This window comes from Anomalospiza imberbis, chromosome 3 (assembly GCF_031753505.1).
Source record: "Anomalospiza imberbis isolate Cuckoo-Finch-1a 21T00152 chromosome 3, ASM3175350v1, whole genome shotgun sequence".
Classification (NCBI taxonomy): Eukaryota; Metazoa; Chordata; class Aves; order Passeriformes; family Viduidae; genus Anomalospiza; species Anomalospiza imberbis.
In genome coordinates this window covers 108,630,646-108,651,734 of record NC_089683.1, presented here as the reverse complement: position 1 = coordinate 108,651,734, position 21,089 = coordinate 108,630,646, and the positions used below count along the sequence as shown (strand labels likewise).

General features: G+C 37.5%; 1 protein-coding gene across 2 annotated transcripts in view; it reads right to left on the bottom strand.

The window, feature by feature from the left end:
* The window catches only part of PPP3R1 (protein phosphatase 3 regulatory subunit B, alpha), a 37,836-nt gene that overhangs the window by 14,944 nt on the left and 1,803 nt on the right, over positions 1-21,089 (bottom strand). The window contains exon 1 of one of the 2 annotated variants that reach the window (XM_068186351.1): positions 1,620-1,643. The exons of the other annotated variant lie outside the window; for it this stretch is intronic. The gene's annotated coding sequence lies outside the window, so the exon portion shown is untranslated. Of the gene's footprint in view, positions 1-1,619; positions 1,644-21,089 lie in introns of those variants that run through there. 2 annotated transcript variants of the gene reach the window in all.

Below are 21,089 nucleotides of genomic sequence, written 5' to 3'. Positions count from 1 at the left end.
TTACATGACCAGAAACTCAGACATAACAGCTTTACATTTAAATATTTTTGTAATGTACTATGTTAATATGTTCCTGCTTTGTAACTGAATGGAAAGTCAAACAAAGACTTTAAATCTTTGCTACACAACAACACAGCAACAGCATAAAAAACTTATAACCTTGAGGGTATCAACACTTTAAATTTGCACTCATGGAAAACTGCAATATGAACGCCAAAAAACCACTTAAACTTGGTATTTTCCTCCAGATGCCTCACTTTGAGCCAGAGATCACAATACGCACATGCTTAATGACTTTTCTGAATCCATTAGCAAAGCAGCAGCCAGATAACTGAAAAGATTCATACCCACATTCAAAACAAATGTTTTAAAGGGAGTGTGTTACACAAGAAAACAAAACATATTTCACATGAGTCTAAGATATTCTATTCAGCAGCATTTCTCTTATGGTGTGGAGCATAAGGGATTCCACAGCTGAGCACTTGCAAAGAAAGGCTCGTCAAAATGATACAAAATCAAACAGAAATAGAGAGATTACTTGACAGAAGGGGGAAAAAAAAAAGGAATATCTACATTTAGCCTAGAAGCTAAAATGTGACTGCATTTCCTAATTAGAGCAGAAAGGGGCAGAACAAACATCTCATGAATCTAAACATGTCCAAGAGGAGATGTGTTGTTGAGGGGAGTTGTTTGCATTTTTTTATCTCAGGAACGCTTTCACTTTGCTTATCATCCCCCACAATCCACAGGCTTAGTTCTTTATAAAAGGTTCATGCTTTTGCTTTCTAAGTAGGGCAGCAAAAGGTACAGTCTTAATGTCTTCTCCAATGTCTACTTAGAGCAAGACAAAGCAGCAGAAGAGAAATGTAGGTGAGGACCATCAGGTCACTAAAACCTCAAAAGCACATCAGGGATGTTCTTCAGACAAACTAACTGCACTGTGGAAGGGAATCCAGGAGAGCAGTGCCACATGGAAAATACTGCATGGAACCCAACCAAAGTCTCAGGATAAATAGCAAAGACCAAAACAGGTAGCAAAAGGCTAGTGTATGCATATGAATATAAAAGGGTAGGGAATCTAAAATGGGAGAAAGCAGAATTTTGAAACAAGAAGAAACAGGAACCAGGGGATCCAGCTAGGCTGCTCAAGACACGAGGTCATGAAGAGGCAAGAAAAACACCAGACTGGAAGGCTGCAAATTAAAGGAGAAAGTTGAATTAAAACCAGTGCATTTATGCACATGCACACAAATATACAATCTTAACGACTACTGTTCTGGGCATTTACATCCTTGTTCGGGTCTTGGGAGAAAATTAATTTCTGGTACAGGCTACCAAAATCAATCTGCCTAAAGACATATACAGTGCTTCTGAAAACTGAGCAGGACAAAACAAAACAAAAAAAAAAATAGGAGTAACTGTTTTCAGTTCATGAATTGAGTAAGTGTAACGTTTGTAAGGAGCCTTACTATGCATTTAGATGCACATGCTAAGTCATAAGTAAGTTATCTAAATGGAGTAGCCTAAAAAAATATTTGGAGATCAGGCAAAAAAGTGAATAAACTTTAGCTTTTCTTTGAAACAGTTACTGCTAAAAAAAAAGTGTTCAGAATACTTACCTATCCAGGACTGGATCTTGGATATCTAAAAGGGTAGAAAAATGTAGTAAATGACAATGTAAAAATTACAAGATCATTCAACATTTTTCACATAGTATTTAGGTAAAGTATTTTAAAAAGTAGTTACCTGCTATTGATGCGTTGAATATTCATCTTCAGAGGAGAATCCAAAATTCTTGTAAGATTTAAAAGGATGTTGGTGGGGAGGGGGCTTTTGGCACAAATAAACGTCTGAATTACTCATGCCAAAATTCTTGTTCGCACTGCTGTGACCCAGACAAACACAAAGATGGTGCTCTATACCAAAGCCTTGATCTTCAGAGATTAAGAGGAATGATTTGGTCTCAGGAGCAGGCATTTTTTAGCATATTCCACAAGCAGCAGTACAAGAAGGTTGCCTACTTGTCCCCAAATACAATCAGAACGTGTATATGCTCCGTGAGACAGGAGATAAACCCTGAAACACAAGCACTAAGCAGGCTGAATACTCTTCTTGCTTAAGAAGCAAGGATTGTTTAAGAACAGGCAGGCAGTAAGTAAAATGGAGGGTCTAGAGCTATATCCACATTCATGTGTTCAGAAAAAAAGCAGGGAGCGAAGCACAGCTAGGAGACATCATTAAGTATCAAATAAACCCTCTAAGAAAAGGGAAAGAAACTGGATACACATTTTCATCTGTAGAGTTTTAATGCAAAGAATTACCCAATTTTAACAGCAGATGAGGAATCATTCTAAGGAATGTTGAAAAATACTCTTTGTGATTGAGTACACTGACAGAAAATTTGAGTTACTGAAAAAGATCATTATAATTATACACCTTATTCATTAAAATAACACTGCATTTACAGTTTGTAGTTTTAAATTATATTCATCTATAAAAACCAAAGCGAGTGTAAAACCCCAAAGATGTAATTTCATCTCTGATAGAAAAGTTCATTTATACAAATGCATCTGTAGAGTAACAAGGTTCTGACACAGCATTAAGACTGTTAATTTTAAAACCTCATTATAATATTAGTGTTTCCTGCCAGATATGTACTTAGCATACCTCACAAAAAGTCAGAGTATCTGCTCACATACACTGTATCAGCACATTTAGAAACCAGTGACACATGGTTTGTTGGAGAAATATATCTTTTACAAAGTCAACACTCCACAAGAGATTCCCTTGGCACCTATGCCCAGTGTAAAGCATGCCTTCCCCAGCTGCATCTGGGTAGCACTACCAGGCTGCTGCAACTCTGCTCTCTCTCAAGCTGCACCAGTAGAAAAAGAAGCTGAAATACTACAGATACTTTGAATACCCTTATCCTTTTAGAATAGTCTTGAAATTTTCTTAAATGCTGTTAGAAAGCTATGAGTTAATTCCTAGTTAAACAGGCACAAAATCATGACTTGTTGACAGAAAGAATTACAAGTAAGGGAAAAGTCCAAAATCTACTAACAGAAGGTTGACCCAATTCTGCATACTGCAGAAATACCAGTTTCCTAGAGAAAAGTCAAAACACATCACTAAAGGAGTTGACAGGACACGTAATGTGTTCCTTCAGGAACAAAAATGGGTTTTACAATTTTCTACTAAGTATTCTTTTTCCTTTCAGCAGCTGTGCCTTTTTACTGGGTAAGAATAACCTCTTAGTGGACTTTAGTCATGATATCTTCCATAAATTATATTTAAAAAAAGCCTTTCTTGATTTTTTCCCTGGCAATTATTTCAGATACTAATCACTATTTCTTCTTAAGATCAGTTTTGTACATGCTGCTCCAAGGCACAATAGTTGAGGCAATTATCTTGACAAGTTTCCTCTTAGCGAAAGACATGAAGATCTGTGGATAGAAAATAAAAAAGGAAATTAGCAATTAGCAAAATTAGTAACAGAATTTCAATTCTTAGCTGCATTTGTTTATACAAAACAGCTTGTACACAGACATCACACTGCAAAGCAGTTCCTCAGCATATATTAGTAGAACACTGTTTCTAGGTCTGATTATGCATAGCTTTTCTGCATGGTGTGCATCTTTTTGTTAATAGTTCAGAGAGCTAAATTATAGCATCAGCCCTTTTATAAAAGCAGAAAACATGTTAAAATGTCAGCAGGCCACAATTTCACCCTAGGACTAATCTCAAATTTAGTCCTCCAAAGGAGGTGGGGATGTGGGAGTCACTACAAACGAAAAAGAATCCCTGGACAGCTTAAAACATTCGGTTCCTTCCACAGCCAGGCAGTTAATTCAACAAGAGTGGTCTCCTGATCTGTTTAGTACATGTACAGGAGCAGCTGTCCAAGATTTGCTACCTTCTGCAGCAGCATACCAAAGCAATGTAAGGTGTTCATCCTTGTAAATTGCCTTCAATGTGCAAACCACCTTGTCACAGCACCGGCTGCTCCAGCTCTGTCTGCACTAGATGTTCCTGCATTTGTGTTTTTGATGCAAGGGCACCTCCCGGGGTGCTAACAACATACTCTATGTTGTGCTTCTTGCATCTGCTCCTGTACCTTCTACACTTCTGATTACCACTGTTAGCAAAAGCAACAAACTTCAGCGGGCAAGTGAAACAAGCCATGTCAGCTGGGGACCAGAACAAGGCATTATCAAGATGGCCAACTTCAATTCTTAAATTACACAAAAAGCTGCTTTCCATCATCCCCTACCACAACTTAAAAGAATGGGAGTATTAAAAAGAAATAGAAGCAGCTGGCAGTGCACATTCAGGAAGAGCCTACATGTAAGACCCTTCTCCCTATGCCACAAACACAGAAAATGCTTCTCTGTCTTTTCTCATTCTTCTCCATACCACCAAAATTAATATTGATGACAATTACCTGTTGCAGAGAATTCTTCCTCCTCCTTCGAGCTCATTTTCCATGTATTGTCACTTTCATAAAGCTTTAACAGTGAAGAACTGCTTGGTGAAAAGAAGTTTGATTTGGTCAGGGCTTTTTTTAATGATCATTGTTTAATGAATTACTAGGGCTTTGGCTGTCAGAGGTTCATATTCCTCATCAAAAAACAGCAGGCAAGTAGGCAAACTAAAAATGATGGTATGTGTTTTCAAGGCTCTAAAACCTTCTGAATGAACAGAACATGCCACATAGACACATCTGCAGTGGTTTAAAATAAGTTTCACACAAAGCCAAGGAAAGCTTTAAGCCACTTTAATATTTGCATTTCTGAATTAAATGCTGGTCACAAAAATATGCAAGATCTCACCTATTGTAATTTATACATTTTATAAGGAACTTATTAGAGAATTAAAAACTAAAAGGAGTTTACCAGAGCACAGATGAAAGACATACACAGAGTTTCTGTAGATACCACAAAAAATATGGCTTAAAACAAGAAAAGCAAGAACAAGATTTCAGTGCAAAAAAGCAGCAAGAAAAATACTTTAATCTACCCTGTCCAGAAAGAGTATGAATATACTTCTATTTGGCATTTTTGTTAAATTCTGTGAGAAGAAGAAAAAAAACCTTAAAAACCCCTGAACAAACTACTCAACACAGTAAGGTGGTTGTCAGTCCAAAATGAGTCTATGAATCAAGAAAAATATGTCATTGATTATCTTCTATTTAACAGGAATATCCAATTTATACACTGCAAAGGGAAACTTGTAAAGGAAATGTTATAGATAAGATCACCAGGGAATCTGGCATTTGTGTTTTGACTTGGAGTAATTAAGTCACCTTTTAGGCTTTTTATTGCAGGCAGTGAACTAATCTACCTAAAATTTGAATATCCAAACATACTTATCTGAAAGCAAGACTTAACTGAAGAACTGGTAATAGTGCAGACTAACTGCCAAAATTTAGAAAGTACCATTTAAAACAACTTGGTGACTTCTGTATTGTTTTATACAAACCAGCTCCTAAGTAACTGCTTTGCTTGAAAGTATTCCAGGCAGAGAGACTGCAACTCTCCTAAATACTTCCTCCTCGAATTTGCAGATATCCAACACAAGACTTCTACTCAAAGAAAATAAATCTACCTCTGAGATTCTTACATTCATACTAATGTTTAGTTAGATTTTGTGATGCAAAAATTGAGTGAAGCCAAGAAATTAGAAAACACTCAATAAGAAGGCTTGTGGAAATTCAAGGAACTTAGCAGCAGTGACAGTTTCACTGTTGACCCCAAATTCTCAGCTTGTTTTCTAAGATCATGTCCTAAAGAAGGAATTAAAGAAATACATAAAAATTCATGTGAGGTGACACCCACCTCCCATCCAGTAAGATCAAAAATTAAATAGCTCCTAGCAGTGAGCTAGACTACAGTCACCAATCTTGTATTATGTTTTCAGGTCACCAACAAGTCCAGTCTATCCTGAAGCTAGGCCAGTATGACAGTGGTTTAATATCCAAGACTTCCAAGCTGAATCTAGCTCAAATGACAATTCATTGAGCCTTAAGGACTACACTACAATTTTCACCACCTCAGCTCTGCTTGTGTTCCATTCATTATTGTAACCAAAGCCCATGACATTTCATAGCTATTACCTTGGCTATCTAAAAATCCAATGTATTTTCTGGCACTGGACTGTCAAATCTGGGTATCTTGCTACCCTTTGGAGTGAGCCTTCAGTCATCCATTTGTGCAACAGAAGGAATTAAAGAGGGTACAAACAGGCAACAAATTCTTACAGGTTATACAGAAAAGTCATTGATTAAAGTCAAGTAAATAAATAAGGAAAGAAAAGACAGGAAAACAGAGAAGCAACAATAATGGCACCAGGTAAGTAGCACAGACAGCAAGTGTGACAGTAAAGGACTTGGGCATTGCACTGGTATGCGAGAGTTGCACTTCTCTGCACTTCGAGTAAAACTTGCCATCAAAATCAGTAACTCTTACTATGAACACAACTGTAATAGCTAGAACTAGCAACATATATTGAACTCACAGAATGGCACAAGTCATAAAAGAAATCTGTTTCGGTATTTCTTAACCAAATTAAATCTTTCAATGGCCTATATGCAAAAGAATGAACAGTATTCTTATGGAAGAGTATCCACCACTTCTTTAATTCTTTAGTCAACCAGCAACAAGATGCATATTGCAGCAACATATTATAGTGATTTTCTCCTGGACCCCTGAAAATACAGCTAGAAAAACAAGCCATGAAATTTATGAAGTGATCTTAAATGTTGGTATTTAGATTTTCTTGGGTGTATTCACACAGTGAACACAGGACAAGAACAATCAGTGCCTCTATCAGTCCCAGTCAGCCTGGGTTCTTGCAAGGCAGGCCCTGCTTGACCAACCTCATCTCCTTCTATGGCAAGGTGTCCCACTGAGCAGATGAAAGCAAGGTTGTGGATGTCATTTACCTGCACTTTAGGAAAGCCTTTGACACTTGTCTCCCACAGCATTCTCTGGGAGGAACTGTCTGCACATGCCTCAGGTGGGCCAGGAGTTCACTGGGTAGAAGAACCCCCTGGACGGCCAAGCCAAGAGTGGTGGTGAATGGCATTGCATTCAGCTGGGGGCCTGTCACCAGCTCCCCAGGGCTCAGTTTTGGGGCAGGTCATATTTAATACCTTTGTCGATGATCTGGACAAGAGGACTGAGGGTACTCTCAGTCATTCTGCAGATGACACCATGGGAGTTGTGTTCTGCTGGAGGGTAGGATGGCTCTGCAAGGGGGATCTGGACAGGCTGGATCAATGGGACCAAGGCCAGTGGTATGAGTTCAACAAGGTGAAGTGCCAGGTCCTGCCCTGGAGTCACAAACTCAGACAGCACCACAGGCTGGGGGAAAAGTAGCTGGAAAGTGTCCCAGTGGGAAATGACAAGGTGGTGTTGACTGACAGCAGCTGAACACGAGCCAGCGTGTGCCCAGGTGGCCAAGGCCAATGGCATCCTGGCTGGATCAGGAATTGTGTGGCCAGCAGAAGCAGGAACCTCATTCTTCGCCTGTACTTGGCACTGGTGACACCTCAAAACCTATATCCAGTTCTAGGTCCCTCACTTCAAAAAGGACACTGAGGTTCTGGAGCAAGTCCAGAGAAGGTCTAGAACTTAAGTCCCATGAGGAGCAGCTGAGGGAGCTGGGGATGTTTAGCTGGGGAAAAAGGTTCAGAGGGGACTTTATCCCACTATTCATTTGGGATTAAAAAGAAATCTTAAAATTACATTTAGTTCACACATTTCTGTCCAATCAATTTAAGGTTTCCTTTAAATAGGTAGAGGCATTTTCCATTTACCGGCAGGCACAATTTCGAAGAGGCCACAACTATCTAGCATAATAATACATCCACAACTCCCTAGCATCTCTGTTACAATTCCACCCAGCAGTTTAAAACAACTGATGCCAGCCAGTCAACATACTCTTCCATTCCACCTTCATGTTTGGAAAAAACTTCCATTTAGATACATAAATTATATTCTCCCCTACATCTGCCAATTTTACAGTAGCTTTTTGTGGACACTTTCAGTTACATTTCTTGTAAAGGCAGGTTTGTTTACTGCCTGCAATAAAAAGCCTAAAAGATGACTTAATTACTCCAAGCCAAAACAGAAACCAGAAATCTGATAAACAACTGTACTTGTATCAGTGCTCAGTTTTTATGTATAATCTTAAAGGTGAAACCATAAAGGTACAAAAGACAGGTCTTACAGCTGTTGTTAATATTCTAACCCAATACCTCACCTGAATACTAATCAACAGCAAACATCAAGAAAGGCTGTAAGCATTTTATACAGAGAAAAGAGAGCACGTCAGGGAAAAAAAATCATAAACAAAACCACCAAAAACTTACCTTGGAAACAAGAAGATTTCAAGTTTTAAATGTGTTATCCCCAAAGAAGCCTAAACTTTTAATCCTCCCTCTAAATAAAATACTCAGTGACCTTCAGTACTGAAGGAACTCAAAAAAAGATTAATACCTAATTCTTCAACATATTTAAATTGCGGACATCAGAGATAATGAACCAAGGCAAAGGGGATTGGTGGATTTGGGATTACAGTAGAGATCAAGTCAGGTTAAAGCTGTTACAGCATTCTGGCATTGCTTCTTTCAAGTATGCCGAGTGTTATAATTCCCTTTGCCACAATAAAAAAAGAAAGTCTTATGTAAAAAAACAAACAAACAAACAAACAAACCCCCACCAACTTATTTTAGATACATTTACTCCATTTTCTCATAACAAAGTAAGTGATGATTCCTTAGAAGACTCTCCCCTCTTGCATGTATGTCAGATTCTACCACATCCCCCTTTCTGCATACAGGAGGCAAGAAAGACTGTCCAAGTCTTAGGAAAAGCCCACAGTTTACTCCTTAGTCACCATCTAATCCAGTCATGTCTCTGCTCAAGCTTCATCAGTCATTTTAAGGGAAGCCACTTGTCCCCTGGCTGGCAGTTGGCCAGTAACTTCTGCTATGCTTTATTTAAATCCTTCGCTGTCCACGGGTCTCCTCCAATGTGAGATATTAATGGCTTAAGGCCATCACAGTCAAGTAACTATTCTAGGATGTCACAGGGAAGCCCTAAACCAATGAAGCACAAAGCAAAACCAACAGTAGTGATGGCTTCTGTTGCCAAAAACCTCTACCAGATAGAAAAATTAAAAGAATCGAGAGTATAATTTATGAGAGGATTCAGCCTTTAATACACCATTTGGCTTTTGTAAGGGAAACATAACAATAAAAAGTGCATCTACTCAGACAAGATAAAACCACTTTTTAAAATTTTCATGTTTTGAATTTCAAGTGTTCAGGACTGAAAAGCAATCTATGAAGTCTGTACACTTACAGCAGGGATTATATGATATATATTCATATACATCAATCCCATAGCATTCCCTATCTGAATTCTGTTACACTTGCTCAGCTTCTAGCAAAAATCTAGACTTGCATGATCTCAAAGGTATGATTAAGTAGTTGGTATAATCATAGATCTCTACACGCAGACACAAACACTAATTACTCACCTGCAGCGTCTCCCAGAAAAAAAAAAAAAGTCACCCAAGACAGAATGAGACATACAGACCCAGCAGAAACAACAAAGAGCAGGTTGCTAAATTGCTTAATAAGAAAGAATGACCAAAGATAAAAGCAATTTTACTGCAAAGTCCTTTTCCTGGATTTGGAGGACAAAAGAAGCCATAAGATCAGAGGATACACTGATAATATAATTTACTAGGCAGGTATGTATTCTCCCAAATCATTTCACACAAACCTGATGTAGACATAATAAAAACCTAAAGGATAACTAGATTGCTATAAACTTAACTCAACTGTCCCATCTGTAATATGTGAGACTATTCACATTTTCTGTACTATTTTATGATCTCCCTAGCAGAGCTTGCAGTATGTCAGATAGACAGATATAGAAAGTGCTAGAACAAACGTAGTGAGTTTTTAAAACTAGTTAAGACAGAGAATAGATTGTGCCACATTTAGAAAACTAACAAATTAATCTTGTTATTTGAAGGAGAAAAGCAAAACCTCATATGTATGAGAAACCACAGAAAACAAGAGCTCTCATTGTAAAAAACTTGCAAAAAGATTGCAATCTGTAAATAAAACTTGAGAGAAAAACAGTGACAGGAACCAAAGTGTTAACTTAGAGCTAAGGTACATTTGACAATTTCATTTTTGGCAGTTCCCAGCAGCAACAACCCAATCTGCTTATCCAATCACTTCAAAGCTCACATTTCTTAAGCTTGCATCACTCTCAAAAATTCTCAGAGCCCTGCAATTTTAAGTCCATAAATTAATAATGAACTCTCAAAAAGCCAAGGAAAGGAGTTTCCCAGAAGCATGCTCAAGGAACACAACCTTTGGTAGAAGAACAATTCTGCCACCACTAAATGAAGTTCTGATGAAATTAAGAGTTCACAATGGGAAGGCTTTGGGATTAACAGTTTGTTCCCCCACTGCTTCTGAAGAAGTCCCAGAAAAAATTTACAAGATAATAATTTATTTGTTCCACTTAGGTTAATATACCGGTTTCACCTACAAAACTTCTTTCTATGTTTACAACACAAAGGGAAGTTTATTCAATTCCCTTAGCTAAAGAGCAGAAAGTGGCAACTGGTCCTTTTCAGCTTTAAAGACAATTGCAGTAAAGTTTCTCAACCAATCCAGCCCATGACTGCGCTGTTACATGGACTAACCCCACGCTTCTAAAAATGAAAACAAGACCATACCGTCCAGAACATTTGTGGTCCAAGTGCAAAACAAGGTAGAAAATGCAGACTGCCAAAGAATAGACACATCAATGACAAGTTACAAACCTCCCCCCAAACCTGAAACAAACCACAAATCTTTATGCATAACAAAAGCAGAGCTAAAGAGCTTCGGAGAGCATTTCAAAGAAGGCAGCTTTGGAAGCATACAGTGCAAAAGCTGATCTAAAGAGCGTGGGAGAAAACATAAAATGGGACTTTATCAAGTGACTTTATCAAGTGACTGAGGTGTCCTGGGATTTTTCAGAGTTAAGAGCCAACATCTCAACAAAGAAATGACATTAATTTACATTTAACAAGATATTAAAGAGAAACAAAAAGCCAAAGCATATCACACTGAGGACAATGATGGATATAAATTGGATATCAGACACGATCACAAATTTAATCTTTTCATTAGTAGGCAGGACGTTTTCCCCCTTAATATGAACACAGAAAATCCAAGCAACTGCAAACAGTAAATTGTGTCACGTTCATGTGAAAGAACAACTTCAGATTTGGAAAAGTAAACTAACACAGAGAACAAAGGAACAAAACTTCATTCAAAATATTAGGCCAAAACATGCAAGCATCACCAAGAACCTGGAGGAACTACAGAGTCCCACAGTTTTCACCAGAAATTAAGATTATACTCAAGCTGTTATTTAGCATATCATACTCTGTCAAATGAAGAAAAGACAAAACTACCCAGAAGAGTCAAAACACTCATTTTTTGAAGGTAAAATATCTAGTAGGTACTTAAAGCTCTTTCAGCTTCTGTCCTGCTCCACAACAATTTGAAGACAAAACAAATTTTCCCAGAAAACAGAACACCTCCAAACTTCCACTTCAACACAAAGCAATAACGACCTCATCACTGGCTGACCTACATATAAATAGGTACAGAACAATTACTTCACAAGAAGATATTAACTTGACCTAAAGCCATATTGAAATATAATTTGCTATCTATATTCTCATGAGGTTGCTTTTAATTAGGCTAATTTAATTCTCAGCATTTTGTGCGACTATAAAATGAAAAAAATCAACTTGGGAGCTTCAGCAAGCAGCTCTACAGACTAATCCCTGTAAAAACTCTACCAAGTTAACTCTACCAAGTTAACTGGTATTCCAATAACCCTCCAAAATTAAGAGTCAAAGAATTATAGTCTCTGTAATACTTCCAAATCAAGCACTCCTGCTGCTGGATTGATGAGGAGTGTGAAATATAGGCTTTCTTTTCTCTGCATTGTTTTTCAACCACGTCTAGTAGATTGTGGAAATCACAGTCACTTAAGGTATAGGACTTGCTTGCAAATTTAAACTTCTTTTTGAGTAATCTTCAAAAACCCAAAGGCTATCAATACCTATAGAATCAAAAGTTGCCTCTTAAAAATATGAGTTGTGATACTCCAAATACAAGAAATGAGTAAATTAAAGGATGGCTCAGTCTTCTGAAGTTTCTGAACTTCTGGTTTGGCTTGTACCAAGAAGACATTTAACTCCAAAAGCCTGAACACTTCAGGCAGGAAAAAACCCAATAACCATTAGATCAGTTTCCTACTACTACACTTCAGCAATGCAGTGAGCATTAGAAAGGAGTAAGAACACTTCTCTTTGCAGAAGTTTTTTCCAAAAAGTAGAAAAGGAGCTACAGCAGTCACAGAACCCCAAGCAAAGCAAAAAAAAAAAAATCCCCTCCCTAATTTCTGCAAGAAATGACTACAGATCCTTGTGTCTGATTAGGCTGAGACAAATATGAAAGATAAGTATTTAGCCAGAAATTAAATGCAGCCTGTTGTCCTCTGACAGCAAGTGATGAATATACAAATTACTATATTTGTTAATATATAATTCTATAACTAGTTATATATTCATTAATGTCACATAATTAATGTATTTCTTCCTTGTGTAGCTAGCAAAGGTCCCTTGCCACAAACTTGAGCAAGGAAAGTATGGAAGATCACTATCAGTTAGAAATTAAGTTCAGGTAGCTTCTTTTTTTTTAGGGGAGTTTAGACAGTAGATTCACTGCAAGTGGTATTTATAGAGGGCAAAGAAAATAGCAAAGATATATTAACAGATTATACTGCATCATATAACAGCATTATGCTACTTAATGTAAAAGACTCTACTGCAGTTCAACATAACTCCCTAGTCACAGAAACAGTGAGGTTAGAAACAGTCAAGGACAACATGACCTGCACATCTTTCTCTATCAATTGATTTTCCTAAGTTTTTAGATTTCAACAGTGTATTCAGTCATGTGTTAACTGCAAAGGGAAAAACTTTAGGAACAGTTGCACTGGTATTATAAATTAATCTGAAAAGGCCTGAAGCATAAAAACACGACGATGCAGCTCTACTGCATACAACAGTTTAGTGCCAGTTTTAACAAACGCCCTCGAGCAGGAAAGTGTAAGAACCAATTCACAAAGTATCAGTAATTCACAAGGTTCTGCCACAAGGGCTTAGAACAGAGTCAGGAAAGTCACAGTCAGGAAAGTCAGCATCCAGCACTGCACAGAAACAGGCTGCACAAGTAGATGCTGTCACCAGCCTTTCTTCCCATGTAAGAAACTCATAAATAGTTGAATACCACTAAGGAAATCAAAAAGGGAAATCTAAGTTTGAAAGGAGATAAACATCTTACTGCCCAACGGCTGCCCAACAAGAAGAGAGAAAGAGGAAACAGGATGATTAAAAAAGAGTTCCCAAAGCAGACAAAATGTCATTCAGGCTCCATTGCAAAAGAGGCTGAAGAACATTGTGAAGATTTGTGAAAATGACACATACCTCAAAACAGAAAAGACAGTTCAAAAATGGGATTTGATTTCACAAACTGACACGAACAAAAAACAATCAAGGAGGCGATAGATGCAGAACTGAGCAAGATGTGCAACTCAAAGGAAGAAGCAGGTTGTGCTGAAGGGGAATTGTTGCATAGGAACAGAACCTGAAATATAGACCTTGTGCATATTCTTAACCTGTTAAAACAAATCTAGTTTTGTCTTTGGCTTTTTTACTAAAGGAAAATAACTTTATCAGAATGTGCAGCTGTCAGCTAATAAATGGAGACATTTTAACAAGTTCTGGTTGAGTTTATGCTATTCAAAGATTCACAAAGAATAAAAATTCATTATATAGTTTGAAAACAGGCCCCACCAACACTACAATCCAAACCAGAGGGATTAAATCCACTGTAATTATCAAGAAATTTACAAAACATTAAAGAGGTCTTTTTGGCATTACCAGCTTCCATTCTAAAGTGAATACTTAATTTCCAGCACTCAAGAATTTTCCACAAATTAGAAATTGGTTTTCTGAAGATGCATTATAAATTTCCAAAGTCTTCAATTATCACAGATTTCCCAATAAAATGAAGCAAAATGAAACATAATAAAACAAACAAAAACCGCAACAAACCAACAACACAAATGCTTTCAATTAAGTTTTTCCTTGCTATGGAACATTTGCAACCCTCTAACAGTTTTCCTTTTATGACATGTGTCATAGAGAAAGTATTATTTTAGTCATAACACTGAGATGATGTCCATTCAGGAGTTGGTTATATTAAGTAATATTCAAATGCTATTTAGAAGAGTATTTTAGGTTAAGTTCTTCAGGACAGGAACTGGCTTATTTCTCACATACAGGAATGCAAATATTGAGTATCACTTTTGCTACATACTAGTAATAGGGTACTCAAAAGATTAAATTAGAAGTCCAAACCAATTTCAGTAGCTTATAAACAATCATGTCAAATGTTTGAAGAATTATCCAAAATCTCATTACCAGAATAGTTCTAAGATACCTAAACTAAAGCACTTTAGCACTTGCTGAGGATTGCTTAATCTTGACAGAAATCAAAGCTTATTAATTGCTGTAATTGACAATACAACCATAAACAGCTGTCCTGAAGAGCTGTAAATTTTCTTAAGTAGTAAATGTACGTAAAAGCAAGCCTAAGAGTACATCAGTGGAGCACTAGAAAAATTACTGATATTTACAGGGTCTACAGGCTCCAAAAGAAGTCCAGTGGATGCACCCCTGCAGAGCCCCAGGGACTTCCAGTAATAATTACCAGTTGCTCACAATCAAGAATCCAGTCCAAGGTGCCATGCAAAGACTGACACAATTGGGCGTGTAATCACAACCTGTCCACAGAACCACAGGCCACCATTTTTCTGCTATTCACCATCTTATCTCTTCATGTGCCATACTTCCAAGAATTTGCAGTTTGCAAGCATTAAAGGCAGTATATAATGTACATACATTTGCACACTAGTCTGTAATAATAATAGTCTGTAATAAGAACTGCAAATCAAAGAACACTTGTAATTTTAAACAAAGTGTTTTAGCAGCTCTTTGTGAAACACTGGGTAACAAGGTTTGACTTGACACAACATTTACAGCACTGCACAGATGCTACACAATATCTCTGAGAAAGCAGATGAAACTATTAGTAAAACCCATCCTTTCTCTAAACCCATTTTTCTGGAATCTTTAGTTGTTCTGCCCCCTGCTACAGAGCTATTACTACCTCAATACATAAAATGCCTGTATCTAAACCCACCATCTTCTCATTCTGCTCCACTTTAGACCCCTTTACTCACATGACTTGTTTTATCACCACAAAAGGGCATCTGGCCACCTTTTAACTCACCATCCCATTTTTTTCAAGGCCTCTCAAAAGAGAATTTTTCAGAATTGACCTTTAGCAAAACTCAGCTGCACCAACACTACAGCTGCACTATAACATTCAGGAGTACACAAGATTCAAACTTACTAACCTTTCATATTTTACAAATTACTTTTATCTGATTTTTCAATATATTGTCTGAAAACAAACAAACAAAAAAAACCCCAATACATAGTGGTACCTACTGCAAATGCCTTAGTCTTATTAATAAAATAAACATTGTTTTGAATAAAATATTTCAGGAAAACACTGCTTTTATAAGAATCACTGGAAAAACTTAGTAAGTGGCAAACAGGTATTTTACTTGATACCTCTGAGAAGAAAAGTTATTAGAGTGCCAAGATAGTCTACTTGAGTCAAATATAAAAATCAAGTATATTTATTCATCTGACATTTTTATTACTGCTGCTCAGAAGTTCTTCTATTTATCATAGATTTTTTCTAGACTTGTTAGCAGATCTACATGCAATCAAGCTTTAATCTAAAAAAAAATCTGTGAAGTGTCACTTCAGCATCATCAACAAAACTGACCCATGACTGCTCAGATACCATAGTGCTAAGCCTGTTAGCAGTGGCTCAATACTAAATTAAACTTCCCAAGGGAACATCTTATATACACAAGACTGAAATGCTGTTCAGTCCTCATGCCTACTAAGTACATGAGTTCTTCACAAGCTCAGGCCTGAAGCATAGCCATGGAGTTTATTGAAAAAGAAACCCAACAACAAACCAAACAACTCCTTTTAAAGTCCTCTCTTCTAGCCATGGTGTCATTCAGCAGAGGGAATTCAAGTGACTTTTTTCAACTTCAGTGATGCTATTCAGAACCTACACAGTCAGCAGTAAAACAACAGTTGGTTTTGTCTTTTACCACTTATTACAAAAAAACCCCCAAAACATCTGATAAATGCACAGAGAGGAGATACTCACAGGGTAACAACAGAGAAGAGGTAGAAAAAGATTCCTGTAGTTTCCAGCTGATGAAAATAAGGGGTAAAAAATCTCCATATTTGTCACAAATACATCAGAGGAAGAAAAAGTTCCACAGCATTTAAAGATGATACTAGGATTGTATTCTAGTGAGAATCACAGCTGAATCCACTTTTCCAGTAGCTTAGGTTCTTCTCAGAACATATCAACCCTGGGCTTTATTTCTGGGCTTCCTATCTGTTGTCCTATTCCTTCCTCTCCTGCCCCTCCCAAATTCTGACTGAATTGCTTCCATAAATGTCTTACTACGTTTTTTAATTCCTACCTTTCCTAAGTTAGGAACCATTAAACTTTAGGCTAACTCAAGCTTCAGTTCATTGCCTCAAGTTTGCTTAAAAATGCTCATCAACATAGGCTTTGCAAATATTCACTGACACAACCTGTTTACAGCTCAAAAGCCAAGATTTTTATTGGCAGTTCATAAGAAATGCTGCCTTTAATCCAACACATTTAATGGGTTTCCAAGACTTCTTTAATGCAGTTAAGGATTATTTATATCCCTAGATTTCTTCCTTAATTGTGGAAGGGAGTATCAACAGCAGGGCCAAATGACTGTCAAGTCACAAGCAAGTCAGATATAGTCTCCAGCCTGTTTTGTATCATCAACACAGTTTTGCCCAAACAGTTAAAGTGCTTGTAGCAACATCTAAAACACTGTCTATATGGAAAAAGCCTAATAAAGTATAGCTATCAAATTAAAATTTTCAAGCTACACAGAATGTCAAAATTAAGGAGAAATGACACTCCAGAAATTACTTCACTTGAAAGATGGGGATTTTATTCTTAGACACACCTGAAACTTAAAAAAACCCCAACTCTCCACAGATTTCTGCCAGTCAAACTTTACATGTAAGACCTGAATTGAAAGACAACATAATTTAAGCTTAGCCCTCGTTAAAATCATCTCAATATTACTAAATACATTATTTCATCCAGTGACCTAAAAAAAACTAGCTACATCATTGTAATGCATGCACAAACTATATGCACAAATTCTACACCAAGTAGAATATATTGCTTCTAGTCCTGGACTCTCCCAGAATACCTGAATTGGTATATCAAAAGATTTCTCTATTACAGATTAAAAGATGTTGGTGCATGTCCAAGACTTTCCCACTTCATTCAGCACATTAATGCAATCTCTGTAGCTGATCTTTCTGACACTGCTGGTGTCAAGATTACTTTAGGCCACTGACAACTAAGAAACAGAGTAGCTTTTGCAAGATATTAAAGGCCCATCTCCAGCTCTTATCTCTAAAAGCAGTCACTTTTAAGTGGCTAAAACGCCGTGACAAAGATATTGGAAGAAGGCAGCCAGTGACTACTGAACACCATCGCATACCCTAAGCCAAAGGACAATGCACAGCACGTTTTCTAGGGGCTGCATTTTAACTCCAAGTCCCAAGATCCCTAAATTTGTAACAGCTAATTTGACTTAGACGTATTTATTTTCAAAGCTGCAAATACACATCACCAGTACCACATACTAATGGTATCTTCTAAACAATAACAAAGACCCAGGATAAGTTTACTACCCTGCCACGACCTCGACCTGCTCCATTTGCAGAACAAGGGCAATATCTACCAGCATCGCAAGAGCACAGCAAGTTACATTCTTACGGTCTTTGGGAAAGAAAGAACATATTTAAGTAATTTATAGAATCATGTCAGCCAATAAAATTCCAACTGTTTCAGGAGTTCCAACTTTTCTATATTTTAATTAATATATGCCTGTGAGTCAAACAAGATGTTTATTTTCTAATGGTATCCTGCTCAGAGGTTCCAGCTGCGTAACCTTTAAGCACAAGCACTTTTTACTCCTCTTTTTATGCCAACATATTCCTGTCATCATTCCTTCCCCACCACCTCAATTTTTACTCCCCCATCCTCGCAGTGCTCACTCCTCCAGCAGCAGAAGAATTGGATCATGACAAGGACACCACACAGTAGCACCTTCTCTGTTTCTGTTGATTCTGGCAAAGAAATAGCATGCAGAAAGTATGGAAACAGCCAGTCCCCTTTACCCCCACAGTCCTTCCGTAAGGAACATATAGGAATAAACAAGGTCAGGAAAACAGAAAAAGATACAGTCCAGAAGAACACGATGGAAAAGTGGGAAATATGCCACTATATGAACTGGCTGCCAATGAACAAAGAGCTGTTCTAATTTTTTATTAATTTTTCTCCCAATTACAACTTGACAAATGATATTACACAGAGAAGGGAAAACAGGCTTGGCATGGAAGAGAAGGGGCAAGGAAATTGAGAGCAAATTGCTTTCAAGAAGTCACATATTAGCTCAAATCACAAAAAATGTTTTTTCGTGAAAACAATTTTTCATCATCATTTCATATAGTTAAACCAAAGTCTTTAGACTCCTGGAATCAGTTAGGTTGGAAAAGACCTCTGAGATCACTGAGTCTAACCTACAGAACGTTACTCAACTACCATTCAGATTTAGAATGTTTTAGGAGAGTGTACAGTTTTCTGTAGTGAAACACAGCTACAAACAAGCAGTAAAAATGGGGAGGGAATGCAAAACAATTCTTCAAACCAGAAGAATAAAAATCAAAGCAATGCTGAAAAATCTTATGCAAGATTAATTTATGAATTACAGTAGAAGAACACTATTAAGCACACCTACAATTTTAAAAAGCTATTTCTTCTGTAACGCTGCCAAGTAAGCATCAATTCAGCACCCAGATTAAGAGGCTGGAGTATCTCTCTTACATGGACAGGCTGAGGGAGCCAGGACCTAACCAATGTGTATCAGGATCTGAAGGGAGGGTTCCAGAAGGGTGGACCAGGCTCTGCGTGGTAGTGCCGAGCAACGGGACAAGAGCAATGGGCAGAAACTGATGCACAGAAGTTCCACCTGAACGTGAAGAAGAATTTTTTACTGCGTAGTGACCCTGCACTGGAACAGATCACTCAGAGAGGATGTGGAGTCTCCCTCCCTGGAGATATTCCAGAACCACCTGGGCACGGTGCTGTGCAATGCGCTCCCTGCTTCAGCAGGGAGGTTGAACCAGGTGACCCATTGTGGCACCTTCCAACCTGACCCATTCTGTGAGGAGGTAGAAGCAGACAAAGAAAAATGGTTTGGCGTAAAAAAATGTGCATTTCCTCCTCATCTCGCTTCCTCGGAAATACCACAATTACTGAATTCTCTTTTTCTGGCATTGATAGACAGAAGACAGTCCCATCTACTGTAAGATATTAATAAACCCCACAATTCAGGTGTTATAATTCCACTCCCTTAAAATTTTCCTTTCACCTGCTAAGCCAGATGCCTTAGGTGATGAATATACTGAAACTTCTAAGGTATGCCCACCACAAGCTATTTTCCCTTCAACTACTCAACTGTCATTCTCCCTATTGTTAAATTAATAGTTAAACCATATAAAAACAGAATTCTACTTCTACCACAGGAACGGTTAAAAAATATAATTTCTTTTTTAAAAAGTCTTTTTCCCTCTCCACCAACAGGCTCTATCTTCCTGTTTAGGGGATAACTAGCTTTTTGTTCAGCTAATTACCAAAGCATGTAACACTCTCCCTGCTAAATAGTAAAGAATTGTTTAAGATGGTCTTCTGGGGTTGTTTTGGTTGTTTTTTTTTTTTTTTTTTTTTTTTGTTTTGTTTTGTTTTATTGAAAAAAAAACCACCCCAAAAAAATCAAACTGTTTAGGAGGTTCTTTACTCCAGTAATTTAGAACCAGTGTTAGATCAGCTCTGGCTGGAGAAAATGCACCAGAGGCACCGGTATTCAAGTGAAGTGAGTCAAAACAACTGAATAAGAGACTAGTTAAGATGGATGCACGATGTAACATGTTTTGGGTGATTCCTGTAGAATTCTGGGGCTTCTCTACTACATCTATGAAGTTCAAGAACTGGATATGAACCACAACACTGACCATCCCCAGAAGACAGTATTTATCTGAAACCAAGATCATTGAATACCTTTATCTGTGCTGTTTACCTTTTCCTAGAAAACACTATTCATAGGAAAAACTTGCTAAGTCAACTCTGACAAAAATAGCTTATCAACATTACTTCCAGCATTATGTAATGGACTTGTCATCGTATGCTCTGACAGATTGTTTTCCAACCAGCTACACCTAAACATCCAGAAGAACATTCTTTGACTCACTAGATGTTTGTGTTCTCTTAAGCTACCTATTACAAACACAACAATATATTCACCTCTTTTTTCACCATTACTGTCAGCTCTCTCATTCTGCAAGAACATAAAAGAAATGTTGCTCTAGACTGTGAAAAAACCATAAGGGTTGAAACAAGATGTACTCCATTTAAAACTGAACTCTTTTAATGAAAACATCCCCTGATTAATGACAAAAAAAAAAGAATAGCAACTTAAATGAAATGCTGGGTGGGGTTTTTTGTTAATGTATAGTTTTATATTGATTTTCAGACTAAAAGGCACCTAAGATCAGGTGGTACCAGAACCAGTGTAGTGATACAGCTACAGTAGTGCTCTGTTTACTTAAGAAAACAAGCATCTCTACTGGCAGAGATAACATTCATAACATAAGACCTTTTTTCCCCAGTATATGCATTTCCACATTGCAATGCATCATACACAAATACT